This window comes from Leptopilina boulardi, unplaced genomic scaffold (assembly GCF_019393585.1).
Source record: "Leptopilina boulardi isolate dan_hultmark-lab unplaced genomic scaffold, ZJU_Lbou_2.1 LbouV2_330, whole genome shotgun sequence".
Lineage (NCBI taxonomy): Eukaryota > Metazoa > Arthropoda > Insecta > Hymenoptera > Figitidae > Leptopilina > Leptopilina boulardi.
In genome coordinates, this window is record NW_026137897.1 from 3,470,701 (window position 1) to 3,491,181 (window position 20,481).

At 28.2% G+C, this 20,481-nt stretch overlaps 1 protein-coding gene and 1 long non-coding RNA gene across 2 annotated transcripts in view; one reads left to right on the top strand and one right to left on the bottom strand.

The window, feature by feature from the left end:
• The window catches only part of LOC127285259 (E3 ubiquitin-protein ligase MIB1), a 490,224-nt gene that overhangs the window by 123,912 nt on the left and 345,831 nt on the right, over positions 1-20,481 (top strand). The gene's annotated exons all lie outside the window — the stretch shown is intronic.
• Positions 1-20,481, bottom strand: part of LOC127285272 (uncharacterized) — a 46,519-nt gene that overhangs the window by 6,584 nt on the left and 19,454 nt on the right. The window contains exon 2 of the long non-coding RNA XR_007843580.1: positions 94-412. This is a non-coding gene — a long non-coding RNA (uncharacterized LOC127285272). The remainder of the gene's footprint in view (positions 1-93; positions 413-20,481) is intronic.

The window sequence follows — 20,481 nt, forward strand, 5'->3', positions numbered from 1 at the left end:
GTATATACGTCACAAGCCTATGAATCCTGCTGCATATATACACGTGTTATGTAGCGGATCGCTGCTTTGCGTTCAGTTTACATACATATATACATATATATCTGTAGAGGTGGCGATGACAGTGGTTTCGCTATGATTATAATAGCTAGCACTTCCGGGAGAGAGAGAGAGAGAGAGAAAGCGTTCACTCTCGCGACTGCAGAAACAGCAACTACTGCCTGTAATCATCCTCGATGTCCTCTCTGCTGTGCGTATGTGCACTTTATGTTTCCATATATGCATATGTGTTAATTTGTACTTCCATATTCGCGTCCTTCCTCATTTTGTACCACAGTTGGTTTAAAAGAAGACCAGCCAACCATCAGAGCTTACGCTTCTGACTGACATCTGCATTGTTTTCGTATAAGTGAGGCTGGAAACAAAAGTGAAATAATAATAATAAATAATAACTGCTTTGCGAGAGTTAATCTCTGAATTTAGAGCATGAAAAGAACAATTTTATAAATAGTTCTTTACAATTATAAAAGAATTTCATTTTTATAAATTAAAATTTTTTATCTTCGTGTGAACATAACATAAATGTTGTTTAAAGGATAAAATTATTTCAATATTATTATTTTATTTAATTTCAAGTCTGAATGCACATCCAATAATTTGGGAATATTTTCGAGTGGAATTTTATTTAATTCAGAGAATTATTTATGCAAGGACTTCATTAATTAACCCTAATCTTAAAGATACGCCCACGCAAAGTCATCCCTAGCAAAAGCTGGGCCTGAAAGACCCAATGACATCTTTCTTTTAGATAAGTTCTTCCGTTTTGTTTCATAAAAAAATCCAATCATTCATCTTTTTAACTTCCCACTCTAAAAAATATTCATCCCCAAATTTCCACCCAACTAAAAAAATTAAGTAGGGATAACAATATAAAAACTAAAGAATTAAATTAAAAAGTCAGTTCTCCAAGTTCTTTTCAAATTTCTAAGTTCTCTAAATTTTTCAAATCTCTCAGTTTCTTCCAATTTTCTTCTAAGTCTCTAAATTTTAACTCTTCGTTTTAATTCTCAAGTTGAATTTTATATTGCTAAATTTCTTAAGTGACGAGTCACATTTTTGATCATTCTAATTCATCATCTTCAATAAATACGAAGTCAAACATCTAAGATCCAAATTTAAACGAGTTTTTAACAATATTCAGTTATTATAAATAAAAAGAAAAAAGTAAGTACTTTTATTGTATATTAAATTACTTTTCTCCTCTCATCTATTTTTTTGCCATACTTCTAATTCCGAAGGACGTAGTGCAATTAAGTTGCGCATTTTAGTTCCTTCAATCCTTAAAAAGATTAGATCATTATTTTTTTTATTAAACACCTTCCGAGAAGATTACAGTGTATTTAGTGCATTATTATCTTTTCAATCCTTTTAAATTCACCTTTAAATAAAACAAACCAATTTGAATGATTCCTGAGTTGTGGACAATGAGTCTAGACTCAAAAATAAATTAAAATTTACTAACTATGTTGCGTTGTCGGACGTAACACATAATCATGATAGAATTTAATTTTTTTTTATATTTATTAAAATTATTAAAAGAGCATTATTCGATTTTTTACTTATATTTTTATTGTCATTGAATTTTGAAAAATCTTAAGCATCTTCGTAAAGAAGGTTAAAAACTCGAGATGGCCTTTCTATTTTACATCATTATTTTATGTCGTTCTTTTCCTCATTTCCCTCTTTTTACTGCTTACATTAAAAGATTATTCAACCTATTAAAGGATTTAACTTAAGCTATGTGTTTTAAATTCAAGACATTTCAAGGCAAATTCTTTTTTTTTAACATTAACAGACTCGAAAATGTTAATCATTTTGTTAATTTTCTATTTTTATTTCTGTTTCAGGTAAGCTTTAAAATTGCAACATATATTCAAATCAAGTAAGATTTTTGTTATTTTCGGAATTAATCCAGATAATATTATTCCCCCTTTCTTTCTTTCATTTTTTTTTGATAAAATGTGATGAAACTCGCGCGCGGTCGCAAAGCCATTCGTTCTTTTTAGGCATGAGAGAGAAAGAGAGAAAGAGATGTTTCGCAAAAAGCATTCTTGTGCTTCGGCGGATTCACGTCGCACTTATGCCCAGATCCGAACGACTTTTCCTTAAACTTTGCAAGAAATCTAGGAAGAAAAATGAGAAAGAGAAGAAGACAGCTTTCCGGGAGAGTAGTTTCTGCTTCAAAACAGAAAGCCTGCACGCGCGTGGAAGCTTTGTTGTCTCATGATGTTTTGCAACGTCATGTTGTTATTCTCGTAGGAACTTTTAGAAAGCCAGCTATACCGACTATATGTCGCACTTTGAAGTTTACTTGACGTGAGAACAAGGTTTCAGATTTATTTGCTGTTTACTGACCTTGCAAAAACCTCATCCAACTAAATTACGTATATCCGAAGAGAAAACTTTTTCTATTATAATTTTTAGAAGAGAAAAATAAAAATTTTCAATTTTGCTTTTTTTTTAAATTTTACCAAAATGATTTACTGCTTGACATACCGATAGAAATACGATAGAATCCAGAAAGTTAAAAGTAGAATCTGGAATGTAGAAAGTGTTAAAAGGAATCCGAAAATTAAGAAATAGAATATACAATATAAAAAAATCATCACTACGTTCGTATTCAACCCTTAATTTTACTTTAAAAAGCGCTTACCCAATTCAATTTTCGAAGTGTTTAGCATGTCTTTAATCATTGACTAAATAGGTCAAAACAACTAAGCGACTGAGCCAAAAACACCTTTTAGTACCTTCACTTCCATAATAGATGGCGTTAGAAGCTTAAACCTCGTAGGTGATGTTTATTTCATATGACAAGATTACAGTGTAAATGGAACTTTAATCGGATGCACGGTTTCGTCTCCAAGACTATTAATTAGTCACACCCCAACCTCCTGTACTGTACAATGAATTATCTATTTGTTATTAATTTGAAAAAAAGATTCATATGACTTATTCAATTAATTTTTGCCGTCATTACAAATAATTAGCTCATAATTATGGAATTAAAACAAATTCTGTTATTCTGATAGAATTAATGAACATAAAAGAGATATTTCTCATCAAAAAACACAGGTCTATCGTCTCATACTTACAATACAAAACATAATTTTGATTTTGAATACCCCAAAGTATTAGAAACAGAAGAAAATAATTATAAAAGAAAATTTTTAGAAATGATACACATCCAAAGTAATAAATTAAACCATGTAAATTTTAATGCAGACACACAAAATTTAAGCAAAATATATTTTTCAATAATAACATATTCTCCAATATAATTTTTTAGAATTTTTTTTAAGAATTCTTCTAAATTTTTCAAAATTACCACATTAATTCCATATAGATTAATGTTGAACTCTATTTTATCATCAATCTTTTAAACTTAAATTAATATTTTACATATATGATAATACAGGGATTTTTTTTAACTTTTTATCATAACCTTAAAATTTTTCCTTTCACTTTTTCGAAATCTGCCATAACATATACGGTCATAAGATATATTACCATGGAACACCATGAAACATTCATTATTTACCATGGATTCTTAAATTTGAATTTTTCAAATTTTTAATTTTTAATTTTATGAATTAAATAAATTAATCAAATTAATAGATTAAAATAATGTGATCGAACACGTGGTAAGTCTTTCATTCTTTTAATTTTAATAATTTAATATTCTAATTTAATAAATAACAATCAAAATCTTTTTATTTATTACAGATTTTGTTTTACTTACGTGTTTGTCTTATGTTTGTTATACTTATACTTATTTGAAAAGTGCATTGACTTACCTGATGAGGGCTAAATAGCCGAAACATGTAGTAACAACGTTATGTCAACCAATAAATAAACATCTTAACTGTAAAAGGCCTCTAAACATCATTAAAAAATTTATAATAAAAACAGTTTGAAAGAAATTTAACATAAAACAAATTCTTTTCAAAAACATTTTACTTAGAATAATAATTTTTTGTGAGCCTTGCAATTAGTTTTAGTAAAATATTTGTTGAAAAATTCTTCTAGTATTTTTTAATAATTTTTTTCGATTACATATTAACTACAATGGAAAAATGTATTTTTGCCTAAAAGCCTTTAAGAACTAACGATGTTTGAAAGAAATAGGTTGAATTTAAAACGATACATCACATTGAGTGATGGCTTTTACTTAAAATTCAACACACTTTCTAGGATTAACAAGTTCACGCCCTGCCAGGATTCTTTAATAATCTCCCTAGTCGTTTCAATGTCAGCCAATAACTTTTAAGTAAACCGATTTTTCTGATTTTCTTTGAAAATTACAATTGTTTATAATATTCGAATTTACATTTTATAAATTCATTCGTTAAATATTTAATATTAATAATATATATACCAACCCCCCTGTTTTAATCATTTTTTTTAAATTTTGCATTGATCTTATTTTTCCAAATGAACCACCTATTTCAAAGAATTATTATTACAAATTCATTGAAATCTGAATAAATATTATTAAAATTAAAATTATTAAATTTTAATTAATAAATTAATTAAGTTAATAAAAATGAATAATTAAATAAATTAAAATGGACATTAAGAAATTATTTTTAAAAACAATTTCAATAAAATTGCCTAAAAACCAATAAATTATTAAAAAGTCTTGAAACAAACATAATCTTTAAATTCAAGTCATTTTTGGCGGGAACTCCACCTCCACTTGCGGCTATTTTGTAAGTTTTGAAATTTTCATAACCTCAAAATTTATGTCATTTTTGGCGGGAAATGCGGAGAGATATGAGGGAAGGGAACTTACTGCTTTATTCAGAGTCTTAATACAAACATAACCTCAAAGTTTAGGTCATTTTTGGCGGGAAATGCGGAGAGAGATGAGGGAAGGGGACTTACTGCTTTATTCAGAGTCTTAAAACAAACATAACCTCAAAATTTAGGTCATTTCTGGCGGGGGAGGGGACTTGCGGCTATATTCAGAGTCTGGAAACGAACATAATCTCAAAATTTAGGCCATTTTGGCGGAGGAGGGGAAATGAGAGGAGGGAGGGGGGACTTGCGGCTATATTCAGAGCCTTAAAACGAACATAACCTCTAAATTTAGGCCATTTCTGGCGGAGGAGGGGAGGGGACTTGCGGATATATTCAGAGCCTTGAAACGAACATAACCTTAAAATTTAGGACATTTCTGGCGGGAGAGGGGAAATGAGAGGAGGGAGGGGGGACTTGCGGCTATATTCAGAGTCTTGAAACGAACATAACCTCAAAATTTAGGTCTTTTTGGCGGAGGAGGGGAAATGAGAGGAGGGAGGAGGGACTTGCGGCTATATTCAGTCTCAAGTTATTGCATCTGAATCCTGTAATTCCAGAAAGTTATTAACTTTCTTCAGAATTAGAACTTAAAGTCTACAATGTAAGGCAAAAATATTTAGCTATAAAAATAAATTTCTTATAAAGTATTAGTAAGTTGATGCATGGTCATAATAGCCAGTGAACTTATTACATGTTTATGAAACCTCCGGTCTTATTTCTAAAGTTTCTGTACCTACTCCATGCATGCAAATCCGCATTTCATTCCATACATACTTACCATGCATACATCTAATAGTTCCTATCTTCTATCTACTCCACTTGCATACTGGATTTTAGAAAAGGCAGGCTAGTTGGATATACTTTAGATTAGGGTTGGCCGTTATCTTTTACAAGGACGTGCCAGGTTCCTTTCATTAGTTATTACTTCGTCCAAACTCTACCCCTCAACTACACCTTGTTTTCTTTCTTACTTTCGTTCTAGTTTCATCTTTTTTTTTTGCACTTCCTCTTTATTATTTCACTGATACGCTCGGAAAAAAATAAATCCACTGAATTTTACATAACTTGACTAGCGGATACAGACGTTTGAGTTTTGTAAAAAGTTAATAAAAAAAATACACAGAAATGTTTTAATATTTAAGATTTTGAGATTTTCATATAAAATTAATACATATTCAAATACTTAACATTTCTATTTTGTATTCGCAATTTTCCCAAATAATAATTTATTTGTCATATTTTATTATTTCGAATTTCATATCTACTTTATGCAAAAGTTAATTATTAGTTATTAGATATTTATGCTTTGATTTATATTTTCATTGTATTATTTATTTAAAGTTTTTTAGTGAATATTTGTACAAAAGTGAAATTTCATATTAAAATTAAACTTGAACGAAAGTCCGGTTACGTGTTTTGAAGCATTAAAACGAGAGAGATAATAGTAGCTTGAAACAAAAGTATTTTAAACTACATGGTTCTGTTATTTACTGCAACATGCTATATACGTTATTTACACTTAAATAATAATAATCTATGTAAAGAGAAATTCTCCATATGTGTTGCAAAATTTAAAACATGGGCCATTTTCATTAGTTGAATATTATCCAAATACATATATATATATACTATTTCGTTTTTCATTCAAGAGAAAACAACGAAGCTTTTAACATAAATAAGTAGATATTTTTTTATTGATTTGACTTGATTAAAAAAAAATATATATATTTCTGGATGTGTTCCATTCCAGCGCATATGTTTTGGCATATATTCAAGTTTGATTTATATTTATTTTTATCGTCTGTCAATTTATTTGCATATATTGGAAATTAATAAAAAAAACTGCAATTTTCAAAATTACTTCGCATTAATGAAAAGAAAGTTTTCTTGTTAGTTTATTATTAATATTTATTTTTTTTAACTTAGTAACTGTTTTAGTAAATAAAATATCCATTTTAATTAGACTTTTGAGTCTAGACTTTCATCCACAACTCAGGAAACATTCAAATTGGTTATGTTTTATAATTTGGATGAATTTAAAGGAATAGACAAAAATTAAACTGCACTAAATATACAATTCTTTTCGGAAGGTACTCGCATGAAAAGCTTCCAGCGAAATTTTGCAGAATGACTCCGCGAGTAGTTCCCGGAACATTCCCGGATAATAATTTAATAATTTCGAGAAAATTTGCAATTTTTTAATTAGTATATTCCCAAGTGTCAAACTAATTTAAGATTATTGTTTCGTCAACTTTAATGAGGAAATTAATTAAATATTTTCAAAGTATAATTATATAGAATAGAATATACTTTCATTGATGCTACAAAATTTCTTTACATCTTGAAAAAACTAATATATACAACTCCAAAAAACCATTATATATAACCCCAAATCTTAAACTTACTTAAAGCTAGTATAATTATGAAATAATAATTTATTATTATTATTAATTAGTGAATATTTTATAATAATTATAAAACTCTTTTGATTAATTAATTTTATTGAATAATTATTTAAAACGTTATAATAAACAAAATGAATAAATAATTCAAATATAATTCTAATATTGTAAAAAATATTCGTCTATATTTTGCACTTACAAAAACAAATTTAAATTAATTTTTGACAAAGATTATTCTAATAATTATAATATATAAAAAACGTGTTCCTTAAATTAAAAATGAAATAAATTAATAAAACTAAATATTGAATTTTACGAAAAAATATAAAATTTTTAGGGACCCCTGAAAGTTTTATAATTATAAAATATTCATTAATCATAATATGATATATATATTTCTATACCTAATATTTAATACTATATAATATTATATTCTTTTATAATATTTATTTTATTATTAATTTATAACTAATTAATAATAATAAAAATTAATTATTATTATATAATTTAACTTTGAAAATATTTAATTAATATTCTCAGTAAAGTGGACAAATTAGTTGGCACTTAGGAATATAATAATAAACAAATTGCAAATTTTCTGGGAATTATTAACAGTAATTTTCCTGGGATGTTCCTGGAACTACTCCCGGAGTCGTTCCGCTAAATTTCCCGGGAAACTTTTCACGTGGGTGAGAAGAAAGATAATTAACTAATATAATTAAAATACAGTAAAATCACTTACTTTTTCAATTTATTTGTAATTGATGAATATCGATAAAAACTCGTTTAATCAAAACATTGGAACCTTGATATAAATTTGAATAATATCTTGAACTGGAACTTGAATTTGTTTAATTACTGGAACTTGAAGATAGAACTTGGAAGAATTTGAATATCTTGAAAAGAATTTGAATAACTGACTAAGAACTGGAGAAAGAATTAGAATGACTTTGAATAAGAAGAAAGAACTTGGAATTAGAACTTCAGAAGTGTTACGTCCGACAACGCAACATAGTAAATTTTAATTTATTTTTGAGTCTAGACTCAATGTCCACAACTCAGGAATCATTCAAATTAGTTTGTTTTATTTAAAGGTGAATTTAAAAGGATTGAAAAGATAATAATGCACTAAATACACTGTAATCTTTTCGGAAGGTATTTAATAAAAAAAATAATGATCAAATCTTTTTAAGGATTGAAGGAACTAAAATGCGCAACTTAATCGCACTTTTTTCTTTTTATTTATAATAGCTGAATATTGTTGAAAACTCGTTTAAATTTGGATCTTAGATGTTTGGCTTCGTATTTATTGAAGATGATGAATTAGAATGATCAAAAATTTGACTTGTCACTTAAGAAATTTAACAATATAAAAATCAACTTGAGAATTAAAATAAAGAGTTAAAATTTAGAGACTTGGAAGAAAATTGGAAGAAACTGAGAGATTTGAAAAATTTAGAGAACTTAGAAATTTGAAAAGAACTTGGAGAACTGACTTTTTAATTCAATTCTTTAGTTTTTATATTGTTATCCCTACTTAATTTTTTTAGTTGGGTGGAAATTTGGGTATGAATATTTTTAAGAGTGGGAAGTTAAAAATATGAATGATTGGATTTTTTTATGAAACAAAATAGAAGAACTTATCTAAAAGAAAGATGTCCTTGGGTCTTTCAGGCCCAGCCTTTGCTAGGGATGACTTTACGTGGGCGTATCTTTAAGATTATGGTGTTTTGAAAAAGTGGGGAACTATAGTTTACACTATTTTTAAAAGATGGAGCCAAGATTCACTTTTTAAACGAAATTTCAAAATTACAAAAATTCTTAAAATTATTTATAAAATACACGATTTTATGATTATTTAATTACATAATATTGAAAATTTACGCATTTAATTACACACACATACTTTTTTATGCATATATATAAAAAAAAGTTAAGTAAAATTAATTATATATAATTAAATGACAATAGTTAAAAACTTTTTATTACATATAAAATTTCCATTACTTATAGTCTAAATGATCAATTATTCTTATAATAATGTTTAAAACTTCAATATTAGTCTAAATTGTTAGGTAATTAAAATTTAATTCATTTCATTTTTTAGGAATTTTAATATATAATTATAAATAATAAATTAATTTGAAATTCCAAACATTAATATTAAAACTTAACTAATAATTAAAGAAATGTTTTGAAGAATTATTTAAAATTATTTAGGATTCACTAATTCAACGTGTGAGATACTATTTTTAAAAAATATAAATAAAACGGACTTTGTAACCTAATATTTTTTATAGTTCTTATGACTAACAGATATAATTTTTGACAGTAGAAACTCTTGGACTTATCATGGGAAAGTGATAAGATAGGAAAAGACCCCAGCAGTCAACATCTTGGAGGACGCACTTTAGAGTTTTTGAAAGATTTCATGACTGTATTCTTATCTATAATTTTTATTGTTTACAAATATTGAATTTTTCAAATTTCAAAGTGCATCCCACGAGTGTAGACTACTGAAAGTATTTTGTCTCGTTTTCGATTCTAAAATGAAGACAACAATTTACACTAAAGATAGGAGACGTGGTTTAGATAGAACAGATGTTTTTCCATGTAGAATTGATACAAAATTTACAAATAAAAATTAAGAGGAAAAAGAACATAACGTTGAAAATCTAATAAAATAACGCAGGACGTTACAGAAGAATTGTTGAAGGTGGAATTTAGACTGAAAGCTGACTTTTTTTATTAGAATCTTTAGTTTTTATATTGCTATCCCTTCTAAAAATTTTAACTCGGGTACAAAGGGGATGAATATTTTTGAGCGTGGAAGAAAAGCAAGTTGGAAAATAGTTATTGGATCTAACGAAAAGGAAAATAGGAGAAACTTATCAAGCAAAAGGTATCATTGGGTCTTTCAGGCCCAGCCCTTGTCAGGGATGACTGTGTTATCTTGAGATTAGGGTGTCTTGACAAGTAGGACTTGACTTAGTATCAAAAAATTGGACAAAAGGTTTGCCTGAAACAAAAAGTAAATAATTTTCTTTATCCTTATGCCAAATTGGAGTGCTTTTTGAAATCATTGATAAAATTTGAATTTCCAACTATAATTAGTAAAAGTAAACTGTGTCTTTTAGGGTCGGTGAAATTAGATGTATGCCATTCTTGATTGACAAGTTACTCTAAGGAAACAGAATTAATTTTCATGGAATTTCAAGCGAACAACAACAATTTCAAAGGCGGTATTGGAGTTTCTCTAAGTCTGTTGGACGTACTTGTAGGATTTAGATAAGCGTAAATGACGAAAGTTGAATGGTCTTGTGAGGATTTGAGACGTCTTGATGAGCCGCGTGTTCGCGTTGGCGATCGGTTGGTTGTTTGGGCGCAGCTGTTGTGCATGATACCACAGAGTCCTGGTAAAATGGCAGCCGAAACGGCAGAGGTAGGCGGTGGCTGCGGTCGACGGCATTAGGGGTTTAGGGGATTTTAGAGACGGGTGGAAAGGAGGTAGTGCGGGATTTTGGGTCGGGGTCGTACCAAGCTTGCACCGTTCTCGGCGATTAATTCATTGCCGCTTACCGCATCTCACCGCAAACCACCTTCTGCCCTTGCTACTGGTACTATCTGAGCTCAACGTGCCTCTCGAATCTAACACGACTTCAGCCCACTACAACCTCGGACCTCTATACTACCCGCGAAAATTCACCTTGGACCCTATCACTCTCCCTGATCGTTAACCACTACCTAATGATAATCTGCTTTGTCTCTCTAAACTTCACTAGATCAATCGTTAAACGTTTAAATGTGTATTTCGTTGTTCTTTAAAATCTAATATAATGATATTTTTGAAATAGTTCGCATCAATTTTGCTGTGTAAAAAACTTAATTTAAAATCTGTACATATGAAATCCGCATTTTGTATTATGTTTTACTCTCTCAACTATTTTCAAAATTTAAATTCTAATTCCAAGTTCATTCTTCTAATTTAAAGTCATTTAAATTCTAATTCTTTCTCCAGTTTTTAGTCAGTTATACAAATTCTTTTCAAGATTTTAAAATTCTCCCAAATTCCAATTCAGGATATCACTCAAATTTATATCAAGGTTCAAAGGTTCCGATTTAAACGTGTTTGCAACGATATTCATCAATTATAAATCTTCTATCTTAAAAACGAGACGTATAATTGCCTTATTTCAAGTGTATCGTTATTGGGAGAATTTAAAATTATGAATTGTGATTGGTCAAAACTGACGACATACTTTCATCAAATATTTGCAACTAACTTCAAGTGTAGACACCTTTCTTTATTGGTTATTTTGCACATTCTTCTTAATTTTTATTGGTAAATTTTTCTAATTTGAAAATAAAATTTAATATTTTTTAAAAAATAAATATTTTGCATGAAGCATTAAATAACATAAAGCTAACATTTTTTGAAATAAATATTTTACAAATAAAGTTGTGAAACCATTAAAAATATAAATAAACCTGTAAATTTGGAGAAATGAAGGTGCATAAGTAGAATAAACATGACAGAGGGGTTGAGCCTGTGCATTTGGTAATGGTAGGCACATGATAGCACTACTGAAAAAGTTGTGTATTTTTGTGTCAGTTTGTTATTTATTGTAAGTGCTTACAGTGTTTTTAGTATTCAGGATAATTTTTTGTGGTAAGGAAAAATTAAGAATTTTGTTTGTGATTAATTTTTAGTGATTATAGTGTTTTCAATATTCATGATAATTTTTTTGGCGAGAAAAAATTGAGTGATAATTTGTAACTAATTATCAGTGATTACAGTGATTTCACTATTAAAAATAATTTTTTGTATTTTTACAGTGATTTCAGTTTTTGTGTTAAAGAAGTTATGAACTGAGCAAGAAAAATGTATTGCATTGTATTCTTTTTCTTTGTTATTGTGATATTTCATTGAAATTATGTTTACCAATTTGATAAGCGAACTTTTGAGATAATGGACTTGATCTACGAAAAGATGTATTTAATCATGGTCAATTATATGTTGAATTTTCACGAATTCGGTCTTGGGAATTTCTCAAATTTTTCTTGAAAGTCAACAAACATAAAGTATTGTTAAAAATTATACATTTAAAATTAATAAATAAATTTTATGATTCGTTCAAAATTTTATGTTATGAAGTTCCAAAAAATTAACACACACGCACAAGCACGATGCCGGTTTCGTAAATAGAAAAAGTAATTGATTCTATTGTATATAAATTTTATTTTCTCTTAATTGTATTATTTACTTGTCATACTACTAATTCTAAAAGACGTAGTGCGAATTATTGCGCATTCTAGTTCTTTCAATCCTTTAAAACTTAAACCAATTTGAATGTTTCCCAAGTTGTGGACAAAGAGTTTAAACTCGAAAATTCCATTAAAATTAACTAATTATGTTGCGTTGTCGAACGTAACACAGATTTTAAATTGTTTTACCCAATTCGGATTTAGATTTTTGTGCATTTTTGTACATACAAATTCAGGATTAATTTCTGATTAATATTTTAACGGGACTGAATACAGATTGTTGTGGACTATTTTCGGATTATTCTTCACTTAATGGTGGATTAAGTTTTTGACCGGATTAAATCAGAATTGTTGTATACTATTTGTGAATTATCTACAAATTAATAATTCTGAATTCATTTCTTAAGTTTTTTCTTCGAATTTAATTCAGATTATTTTCGAATTTATCTTTTCATCCTAATTGATCGCAAACTAATACGAATCATTTTTTGACTGTGGAAGGAAACTTGTAACTTGTTTCCTAAAATTTTCGAAATAATCTGTGATTTTTAATAGTTTTAATAATTTGAAACTCTACAAAACTTTAATCTTAAAATATTAATAATTATAAATTTTTGTTTTAATTATTTTCCATTATTTATCTTCATACAATATTATGACTTAGAAACGATTATTGCAAATTGTAGTGCAGCTTTCAGAGACTTAATTAAGATTAAGTTCTCAGAGTGTTGGGATATTACAGCTCAGAAACTGATATTAAGCGAGTTGTCGTGGGTTCTAATCCTTGTGAAATGAATTGCAACTGAGAAAACTATTCTTCGAAAGCTTATACTATCATCTGTGTTAAGAATTCTTTGATATAGTTTAACATTATTTTTACTTTAACAATTTGTCTTGTTTATTATAGGTTAGAAAGAAAAGTAAATTCTATTTTATTTTTAATTCAATGTTTTTTAAATTTTAAGTTTTTTTAAGTCAACAAATTTAATCTGAAAGCAAAAACTGAAAATTCTTTACATTTTATACACATTTTATTATTAATTGAACTTAAGCTCCAAAAATCATGTTTTTTTTTGTTAAAATATTCTACGTATACGAATTTTTTTTTGACCTCATTTCTTATTGGTGTGGCAGTGAATCATTTACTTGAGATCGTAAAATTCGTAGTTCCCGGTAACTCACCCTCTTATTGCAACACGTTCTGAATCTTGGCGAATCCACGATTTAGCCGTAAGTGGTCGGTCGCTCTCGATGCCATGTAATGCCAGAAAATCAAGGAAGGCCATAAATCGCAGCTCATAGAAATCAACGTGGTATCCTTGGAAAATTCGAGACGCGTCGCGTTGCAATCGCGCTTCTCGATCTGGTGAGCTATTATAGCGGAAACGTTTCACCGTGCGGAAATTATCGGAAATTCTCCACTTTTCATTTGGATGAGAGAGAGAGAGATTCGTCGTCGTAATTTTTGGTCTAGTCTCATATTCGGTAATCGTTGTAAGTCTTCTTCTTTTTTCTCCTCCTCCTCTTCTTTTTTTTCTAGACACATGTTAACACGAAAAATTCTGCAGTAGAAAATTGAGAAAAAGTAGTTTTAGAAATAAAATTATGCAATGAAAAAAATTTTGCTAGAAAATTCAACTTAGTTGACTAGAATCAATTTTATCTAAGTTTAAAAAAAATTGTTCTAAGATTTAGAAATGTAATAAAAAGTTAAGCTTCAGGACCACATACCTACTGTCGATAATGTAGCAATCTGTTTTACCGACAATGGGGTTCAGAGTTTTCAGGGGCGTTCTACTTTACCGCCCAAGTTAGTTTTCATTGTCACAGTAAGATGGCCTCTACTATATTTTCATAATAACTTAAATCTGATTAGCGGAGAACTGAATATTTAAATTTCCCACCAAGTGGGTTTGAATTGTACGGTAAATGAATGTTGCGCTATCTGACTTTGTTAACCCGAACTAACTCGGTCGGTAAAGTGGATCGCTCCTGCCGCCCGGGGACGGTATTGTCGGCAAAACAGGTTTCAACATTACCAACCCTATGTAAAAATTTATTTAAACTTATTTTTCGATTCGAATAAACGAGTGAACTTATAGAAGTTAATTTTTTGTGAACTAGGAAAATTTATATGATTGAAATTAATTTTTTGACCCAAATAAGCGAGAGAAAAAATTAATATTTAATTTAAAATATTCATTAAGCTTTGCAGAATAAATAATTGTAATAAATAACGATCCATTATTATTATTAATAAATTGGATACTATAATAGATAATTTATTTACAGTAATAAATTTAAAATACATTATCATTATATTCGTGGTAAATTTAATATTGAATATATGTAATTTTAAATGCATAAAAATAAATTTACGTGGCTTATGAAAAATACATGAAAAATATGTATAGGTAATATAAAATTGTATGAAATTTTGAACGTTAAGAGTGGATTAATTCAGCTTGAAATTTTACGAGACATTAAAGTTTTGTAACATTGTAGCAGCAGAGCTTTATTGTCAATCAAGTAAAAAGGGATGGGAATAAAATACCATGGTTGAAGGGAATATATACTCTTTTTTTTCACACATTCCTTTTTTTTCTTCTCTCTCTTTTTTTTATTTTTATTTGAAACGAGTAAAAATGTGTTACTTTTCCCATGAAACTAGAGGAATAAAATCCGCAACTCAAGGAGCATTTTCTGGCAAAGCGTTTTTGGCGTTTTGTTAGGCGCAAGTAGAATTCGCGCGCGACAACCGAGATAGCGTGTGCAACTGTGCAAGCTCACAGACTATATATGTATTATGAAAGCTGCGATGTCATAAATCTCAAACGGAACTAAGCTCCTGCCAACCGTTGCGACGCGACTTTAAGGCCCGTTAAGTAATTATTATTCTCACACGTTGTGTTAATACCATTCGGGTCGTGGGAACATAACCAGTTCCAAACACGTTAGACATTATGTTACATTATTTGGATAATTTAACTGAGCATGTAAGACATAAACTGTCGTCTGTGAGAAACTACCCATTTTCTCCTTTAAAGCACATGCTTAGAGCCAATTGTTCTACTAAATTTTATTGCAGTCAAATAAAGAACAAATTTTATTACATTAAGTAAATGTACATAATATTACATTAATATTATTATTATAATATATAAAACAAATTATAGTAAAATAATTTTTGAAAATTAAATAAATAACAACGTGAAAAAAGTTAGTAACGATATTTTGTTTTTTCAAAAAAAAATAATTTTTGCGCTAATTTTTACTGCAAACATTTTTTTGAAAAAATAATAATTCGGACACGAAGTTTTGAAAAAGTTTTAACCAATTTGAGCTCAAAAATGCCAATTATATTTGAAGCTCAACTAGAAACGGGACTTTAGAGGCAAACATTTTTAGATTATGTTTGTGATTTTTGGACTGAAAATACACTAAGAGGTTCAATTATTAATAGAGACAACTAATGTTGTCTTTATTATATCTAAAATATTCAATAAAAACTGATTTTTATTTTACATAATTAAAGATTAACGTTTAATCTATAACTAAACATAACCTAAAAAATTTTACCTCTAAGGTCCCTTTACTCTTGGAGCATCACATGTGTAATTAAATGTAACATATTGTAAAAGACTAGAACTACAAAAAAATTCTTACAATTTTCTAAAAATTATATAATAATAAAATGCTTGGTCTGTTCTTCTGTCATAACTTGAAGTTGGCCTTTTCTGATTTCACGTGTTTTTTTGAATAGTAATCTTATGACGTGTCAAATTTTGACAATTCTTTTTCTCATTTTTGCCAAAGTTGTATAATTGTGTTTCCAAATTTCGGAATAAGTTTCTTTAAAATTCCAAATTCGAAAATTCAATTCACGAAGCTGAAGTACACAACGTTTACCAACAAAATTTTTTTTAAAGTTGTATATTGATTCAAAAATTGTATACAAATACAAAAAATTTATGATGAGAAAAAAGATGCGCCAAGAAATTTCGTACAAGATAGAAATTTGAAAAAAATTTATTTTTAAAACTTAATTTTTAAGGTATCAGGGGCCAACGAATACTTATTAAATATTAATTATAAAAACACAGGCCTCGAATCAACTTAAAGACACAAAAAGTCGTTTCAGTCGATTTATATTCCAAAAAAAACTGGATTTGTTTTTTATTTTAACAAAAATATTTTACAGATTTTTAAATAAAATTTTTTTTTTTAATAATCCTTTTCGAAGGGTTAAAGTTGAAATTTATAGAAATAATTAAATTTCAAAAGATATTGTTAATTTTCAAACAATTATTAAATTTTACAGAACTAAAAATAATTTATCAAACAATTTTTGGAAAACATTTTTTAAATTTAATTGAATTTTCAAAGATTTAAAATTGAGATTTTTTAAATTAATTGAAACATTAAGTGTTTTGTAATTAAAATTTTAGATGATTTCACTAAAAATTTATTAGAAAATGCGGACAAAATACAATAATTTGAAAATCATTTTTAATTAAAAAATGGTTTCAGATAGTTGAAATTTCAAAGAATATTATTAAAATAGTTAAAAATAATTGAATTTCCTTAGAGCTATAATTGAAATTATTAAATTTAAAAAAAAAAAATTTTCAATGGAAAATTTTAGAAATAATTAAATGTTAGATGCTTTTAAATTCAAATTATTAAAATTCAATTAATTTTAAATTCAAATTTTTGAGAATAATTACATTTTATTTGATTTTAAATTTGGAAAATAATTGAATTTCAGTTCATTTTTGATTGAAAATTTGGATAATTAATTTTGAATAGAAAGGACCCCGCACAATTAAATGGGAAATCCGGCCCCGGTCAGAATTGGCAGTAACTTAAAATTTTAGTACTTTTTTATATCCCGATCAAAAAGTGTTAATACAATTTTTCTCAAAAATCAATAGGAACAAAAATACAGGGGTAAAACAACCCCCAAAAAGTCAAATCAAATCAAACATTGTTTCCCATATCAAAAAACAAAAAAAAAAGTCAACACATTTATTTCTGTCCCTAAAATGACACAAAATGTTATCAGACACATTCCCAAAGTGAAAAAAAAGATTTTCAAGATCACCAACCCCCAGGGATCAACCCCTTTTTCGAAAAAATGCCTCAAAACTCATTAAAATCATTCAAATCATTCAGAGATTTTTTTCTCAGTTTTAAAATGACTAAAAAAGGTCCTCAAAACATAACCAAAGTAGAAAAAAATATTTTTAAAATCAACAACCCCCAGGGATCTACCCCTTTTTTGAAAAATGCCTCAAAACTTCTTAAAATCATTCAAATCATTCAGAGATTTCTTTCTCAGTTTTAAAATGACTAAAAAAGGTCATCAAAACATAACCGAAGAAGAAAAAAATATTTTTAAAATCAGCAACCCCCAGGGATCTACCCCTTTTTGGAAAATGCCTAAAAACATTTTTGAATCGATCAAATCACTCAGGGATTTTTTTTATCAGTTTGAAAATGACTAAAAATGTTTTTTAAAATATTCACAAAATCCAAAAAAAAGATTTTCAAAATCAGCAACCCCCAGGGATCTACCCCTTTTTTGAAAAATGCGTCAAAAATCCTTAAAATCATTCAAATCATTCAGAGATTTCTTTCTCAGTTTTAAAAAGACTAAAAAAAGTTCGCAAGACATACCCAAAGTGAAAAAAATATTTTTAAAATCAGCAACCCCCAGGGATCTAGCCCTTTTTTGAAAAATGCCTCAAAACTCCTTAAAATCATTAAATCAATCAGAGATTTCTTTCTCAGTTTTAAAATGACTAAAAATGTTTCTTTTATAATTCTGAAAGTATAAAAACATGTTTTCTAAATCACCAACTCTCAGGGATCAACCCCTTCTTAAAAAAGCCTCAAAACTCCTAAAACTCATTCAAATCATTCAGAGATTTCTTTCTCAGTTTTAAGAAGACTACAAAAGGTCCTCAAAACATAACCAAAGTAGAAAAAAATATTTTTAAAATCAACAACCCCCAGGGATCTACCCCTTTTTCGAAAAAATGCCTCAATACTCCTAAAAATCATTCAAATCATTCAGAGATTTCTTTCTCAGTTTTAAAAAGACTAAAAAAGGTTCGCAAGACATACCCAAAGTGAAAAAAATATTTTTAAAATCAGCAACCCCCAGGGATCTACCCCTTTTTTGAAAAATGCCTCAAAACTCCTTAAAATCATTAAATCAATTAGAGATTTCTTTCTCACTTTTAAAATGACTAAAAATGTTTCTTTTATAATTCTGAAAGTATAAAAACATGTTTTCTAAATCATTAACTCTCAGGGATCAACCCCTTCTTAAAAAAGCCTCAAAACTCCTAAAAATCATTCAAAACATTCAGAGATTTCTTTCTCAGTTTTAAAAAGACAAAAAAAGGTTCGCAAGACATACCCAAAGTGAAAAAAATATTCTTAAAATCAGCAACCCCCAGGGATCTACTCCTTTTTTGAAAAATGCGTCAAAAATCCTTAAAATCATTCAGAGATTTCTTTCTCAGTTTTAAAAAGACTAAAAAAGGTTCGCAAGACATACCCAAAGTGAAAAAAATATTTTTAAAATCAGCAACCCCCAGGGATCTACCCCTTTTTTGAAAAATGCCTCAAAACTCCTTAAAATCATTCAAATCATTCAGAGATTTCTTTCTCAGTTTTGAAAAGACTAAAAAAGGTCCTCAAAACATAACCAAAGTAGAAAACAATATTTCTAAAATCAACAACCCCCAGGGATCTACCCCTTTTTTGAAAAATGTCTCAAAACTCCTTAAAATCATTCAAATCATTCAGAGATTTCTTTCTCAGTTTTAAAATGACTAAAAAAGGTCCTCAAAACATAACCGAAGTAAAAAAAATATTTTTAAAATCAGCAACCCCCAGGGATCTACCCCTTTTTGGAAAAAATGCCTCAAAACTCGTTAAAATCATTCAAATCATTCAGAGATTTCTTTCTCAGTTTTAAAAAGACTAAAAAAGGTCCTCAAAACATAACCAAAGTAGAAAAAAATATTTTTTAAATCAACAATTACCAGGGATCTACCCCTTTTTTGAAAAATGCCTCAAAACTCCTTAAAATCATTCAAATCATTCAGAGATTTCTTTCTCAGTTTTAAAAAGACAAAAAAAGGTTTGCAAGACATACCCAAAGTGAAAAAAATATTTTTAAAATCAGCAACCCCCAGGGATCTACCCCTTTTTTGAAAAATGCCTCAAAACTCCTTAAAATCATTAAATCAATCAGAGATTTCTTTCTCAGTTTTAAAAAGACTAAAAAAGGTCCTCAAAACATAACCAAAGTAGAAAACAATATTTCTAAAATCAACAACCCCCAGGGATCTACCCCTTTTTTGAAAAATGCCTCAAAACTCCTTAAAATCATTCAAATCATTCAGAGATTTCTTTCTCAGTTTTAAAATGACTAAAAAAGGTCCTCAAAACATGACCGAAGTAAAAAAAATATTTTTAAAATCAGCAACCCCCAGGGATCTACCCCTTTTTGGAAAAAATGCCTCAAAACTCGTTAAAATCATTCAAATCATTCAGAGATTTCTTTCTCAGTTTTAAAAAGACTAAAAAAGGTCCTCAAAACATAACCAAAGTAGAAAAAAATATTTTTTAAATCAACAATTACCAGGGATCTACCCCTTTTTTGAAAAATGCCTCAAAACTCCTTAAAATCATTCAAATCATTCAGAGATTTCTTTCTCAGTTTTAAAAAGACAAAAAAAGGTTCGCAAGACATACCCAAAGTGAAAAAAATATTTTTAAAATCAGCAACCCCCAGGGATCTACCCCTTTTTTGAAAAATGCCTCAAAACTCCTTAAAATCATTAAATCAATCAGAGATTTCTTTCTCAGTTTTAAAATGACTAAAAATGTTTCTTTTATAATTCTGAAAGTATAAAAACATGTTTTCTAAATCACCAAC